Genomic DNA, 5047 nt, shown 5'->3' on the forward strand with positions numbered 1-5047 from the left:
AAAAAATATTATATTTTGTATTACTAATGTGCCAGTGTATGATTTTTTTTATAAATAACTGAACAATAAGATTAAAAATCTAATTTATCGGATCAGACACAAATTGCATAAAATCTAACAAAAAATTGCGTAGATATTAGAATTTGAAACTAAAGATTTTTACGCAAAGAAATAATTTACTGCTATTTCTAAAACTACTTGCTTTTAAAGTATAAAAGTTGACGATACGCTTAAAAGAATTAATGTAATTTCTTACTGAAAATTATATAAAAAAAAGTAATGATACTTTAAAAAAATAAATGGTAACGGAACTCCCGAAGGCGCTTCGTAAGACACCTTTTCTATTAAATTGGTATATGGATCTGTCGTTTTGTAATTTTCTTGAATGGTTATGACTTGACTCTGGTCCGAATGTACTAGGCCTGTTTTTACAGCGCCGAATTGCCAATAGAGGTCATTCGTGGCCACCCCTAATCTCGCAAAGCGGCGCTCAACCTTTTTCTAATACGGACCAGAAACTATCAACGTACCACATTCCGTACGGTTAATTTATTTTTATTCCATATATACTTAATTAATACATTTTACGAATCACCTGCAGATGTCTACCATAATCTAATGGTTCAATAAATACAATTGTATACATATATCTCTCATATAGTATCCATTCTTTCCACAAATGTATGTACATATATGGCAAAACGGGAAACAACTATCATATGCTGTAATTTATTATCTAATATGCTTATCGTTTTTTGATATTATTTTTGTTACAAATTTATCACATTTAAACTATAGAAAGTGATTAAAACCACACTACATAATCTTGAGCATGTAAGGTTGCTGATGAAATAATTTAGGTGTAGTGATTTTTTTATACTATTTTTTTATATCAAAGCTTGAAAAATTTATAGGATATATCGTTTTCTGGATCTTGTATATTAATTTACGATAATTTTAAGGTAAATATTATATATTATTATTAAAATAAAATATAAAATATCGTGCTACGATTATTATTCAGCTCATTTTGAATATTATACATACATACGCTATTGCTATTAAGCGCGATTAGACGTGTCATAATGGCACTCCGCAAGCTCGAACAAGCGAAGACTGAATTTGTGATCGTTCAAGCATCATTGGAAGGATCCAATATGCTGACGAATGAGCGACGTTCTGCAGCACTCAACGCTGTCAATAAAATTATGGAGTTGTTTGGCTCCGTGGTCGAGTCGGCAAACGATCCACCAACTTGGGTAAAGGAGGTATTAAGCGACCTCGATATAATTAAGAAACAGACAATAAAGGAAAGGAAGTCGACGAAGATATTATCATCATGTGAACCGCCGCCAGGGAGTCTGGATGAAACGCCCCCTGAATTACCAGAAATGACGTTGGTTGTGTCACGAAAACGGAAGACACAGCGCAGGGTTACATCGATGCCAACATCAACATCGAAACCAGCAACAACATCGAGGCCAGCGCCAGCATTGAAGCCTTTAGCAACATCGAAGCCAGCATCATCATCAGAACCACCATCAGTCTTGAGGCCAGCTCCATCATTCGGAGTATCAGCTGGATCAGCTGAGACACTAACTACGGATTCTAATTTGACTCCTCCACCAGCTCATCGCACGCGTTCAAGAATTATTATTCGTGGGTCAGGGGTATCAAACCAACACCATTCTGTATTATAAGGCCGTCGCGTAGGATTTTCCCATAGCCGTGACGTCACGGTCCAACGGTATAGAGCGCGACGGTCGGCGGCGGCCAGAACTAAACCGTCCGTTGGCGCGCGACGCGTCAGATTCACGTGCGCGTGTTTATTTACCAAAAATCGGTTAAATATCGCAGTTAACCATTTATCCGTGTCGTCGTGTGTTATTCAGTGTTATTTGGTGTATTTGCAACCATGGTTTATACGTGTTGTGTCCCAAATTGCAACGGAAACTACAAGAACGGCCCCAAAGTCAGCGTCTACAAATTTCCTCGAGATGAAGCGACTAAAAACAAATGGATCCGGGCGATTCATCGAGCACATTTTGCTCCTACTCGACATTCTAGGGTACGTATTGTTTTTACACATATAAGTGCTTGTTTATATTTTGCATGTTGATCGATACACACACCTAACCTACAATATAATGGATCATAACATAACATAGGTATGCGAGCGCCACTTTACCGAAACGGATTTCAGACGAAATAGTGAATATTATGACGAAAGAACCGGACGTCATCTGAGCGTTCCCTTGGACAAAAAAGCATTGAAAGAATCAGCAGTTCCGACGAAGCTACCCAATTGTCCAGATTATCTATCTGCTTCGGCTTCTACTTCGACCAGAGAGAGTGCAGAAGAGAGACGCACGCGTATCGACAATTCCAATATAGAAGCTGCAATTGCCAACAGCTATCGTTCCAAAGCTAAATATGATAGTAATAGAGTATTTTCCAATTTTAATCAATTTATTGTTTGTCTAGATAGCCATAATGTCGACGAGGAGTGGACCATAGTCAAGAAAAACGGCCTGGTAAAATTTATTTTAATAGAAGACGTTCCAGCCCCCGTCATTACGCTCTCTGCCGTATTTAGCCAAAACTTAAAATTAACATTATATAAAAACAAAACCCAACTAACTCGCTTAAATAATAAACAAATCCCATTAGCGTTTCAAAATATTAATGATGTAATTGAAACATTAAATACTTTTAAATCTTCTCACCAAAATGTAAACGAGAGTTCCGTCGATGACAATATTCAATTGATCCTCGATACGTTAGCATCGACTCGTACATTAATAGATGAAGATAAGAGGAAATATATCGATTTTTTAAGTGAGCAAGTAAAACTTTTCAATTGTAAAAAAAATCGTTATAGATATTCACCTGATTTTGTAATATTTTGTAGCATTTTGTTCTCAATATCTCCCCACGCATATAGATACATCAGAAGCTTTGATTATATGATTTTACCTCATCCGACTACAGTTCATAAAATTTGTTTAAAATATAATACCGATCCTCAGATTGAACAAAATGAGGCAAATTTTTTAACTTATATTAAACAAAAGTTTCATTTTTTAAAAGATAGTGATAAAGTTGTTAGTTTAATGATTGACGAAATTTATATTAAGCCATATTTTGATTATAAAGGGGGAAATATTGTAGGTATGGCTTATAACACTGAAGAAGCAGCTAAATCTGCTCATGTATTTATGTTACAAAGTTTGCTTTCTTCGTTTAAAGAAGTTGTGCATATTTTACCTGTAAAAACGATGAAAGCAATGGAATTATTTAACTTCATTAAGAGAATTGTAGTCGGTCTACAGAATATAGGATTTAATGTAGTCTGTGTCGTAAGTGACAATAATTCTATAAATCGTAAAGCGATGTCTTATTTTGCTTCACCTCCTCAAGTCAGTATAGTTTACAAACATCCTTGCAAAGATAATGCACCTTTGTTTTATATTTTAGATTCTGTTCACGTATTGAAATGTATACGAAATAATTGGATTAATCAGAAAGATACCGATCAGTCGATTAAGTTTCCATCTTTTGAAAATGTAAACGATGATACTTTATCTGTAGCTTCCTTTTTAAATGTGAAAAAATTGTATCAAATGGAAAATAATCAACTTGTCAAATATGCTCACACATTAAATTTAAAATCTCTCTCACCTAGTTGCTTTGAAAAACAAAATGTAAAATTAGTATTAAATATATTTAACGACAATGTTATACAGGGACTGTTAGAAATAGGTCAGCAGCATAATTTATCTAACCACCGATCTACTGCTGAATTTATTAGATTAATAAAAACTTGGTGGGAAATAGTAAATGTAAAAACACTGCACAAAGGTGACAGATTTAGAAATCCTCTTCAAAATCCTCTCGTACCTGCCGAAGAAAATTCAAAATTTTTAGAAAAATTTCTAATATGGTTAGATTTTTGGAAAGGATTAAATATAAAATGTAATAAACTAACCAGAGAAACGCACGATGCAATTTCCCACACGACACACGGGCTTTTACAATTAAGTGAATATTGCAAGGCAGAATTAAATTTCAAGTATTTGCTTCCAGGCAAAATTCAGACAGACAATCTTGAAGCCCGTTTTGGTAAATATAGGACGATGGCAGGTTCTCAATATTTAATTACAATAAGACAAGTGTTTGAAGTTGAATCCAAAATTAGAATCCAAAATTTATTGCCATTAACGTTAACGTCTGAAAAATTTGGAAATATTAATTTAGAAAATAGTATAGAAATTGATAATGAACCTAACGTAGAATCAACTAATTTTATGTCAGAAACAACAGACTTCGATTTAATTTATACTGAAGAGGATTTTAATATGATTCAACCACAGTTACCTATATTTACATATTTAGCAGGCTATTGTGCAAGAGTAGTACTAAAAAGAGTTAAGTGTGATATTTGTAAAAAGTTTTTAGTTTTAGACAAACATTTAAATTTTGCTAATTTAGAAGAAAATTTCAATTTTATTAAAAATGTTGATAGAGGCGGTTTATTGTATCCGCACTCTGATTTAGTAAATGTAATTATGCTAAATTACATTACAATAAACAAATTAATTAGCACTAATCATGAAAATAAGTTTTTAAAATGTAAAGCTCAGAGGGAATTAGTAATATGTTTAACGTTAAATACAGTCGAAGAACATGATTTCTTTCTATCGGAATTTTATTGTCCATCATTGAAGCATACCGATTTTAATATTTTAAGGCTATTAATAAAAACATCTACAAATATATTTTTAAACAATTATATGAAACAGAAAAATAACATAATATCGATTAATTCTGATGGAAAGAAAAGGAGAAAATTAGAAACACTCACCTCGGGTAGTTAGTTTTAAGATTTTTTTATTTTGTAAATATGTTGGGTTTTGTTTTGTATCATACCAATTAATTTTAATTAGACATATGTCAACTTACTTTAAAAGAGATCAGCTGAGCTGCAAAAAAGATATGTATTCAAATATTAATTTGTATGTATAAATATGGCAATGATTGACTTAAT

At 32.9% G+C, this 5047-nt stretch overlaps 1 long non-coding RNA gene across 1 annotated transcript; it reads left to right on the forward strand.

Annotated features, from left to right (window-relative positions):
- Nucleotides 1–1775: 1775 nt before the first annotated feature.
- On the forward strand, nucleotides 1776–3913 carry LOC148233459 (uncharacterized). Its single transcript, XR_015810512.1, has 2 exons — nucleotides 1776–2068; nucleotides 2169–3913. It is a non-coding gene; the product is annotated as an uncharacterized LOC148233459 (long non-coding RNA).
- The last annotated feature ends 1134 nt before the right edge of the window (nucleotides 3914–5047 follow it).

This window comes from Plectrocnemia conspersa, unplaced genomic scaffold (assembly GCF_051122295.1).
Source record: "Plectrocnemia conspersa isolate PC_06_02 unplaced genomic scaffold, ASM5112229v1 ptg000008l, whole genome shotgun sequence".
Classification (NCBI taxonomy): Eukaryota; Metazoa; Arthropoda; class Insecta; order Trichoptera; family Polycentropodidae; genus Plectrocnemia; species Plectrocnemia conspersa.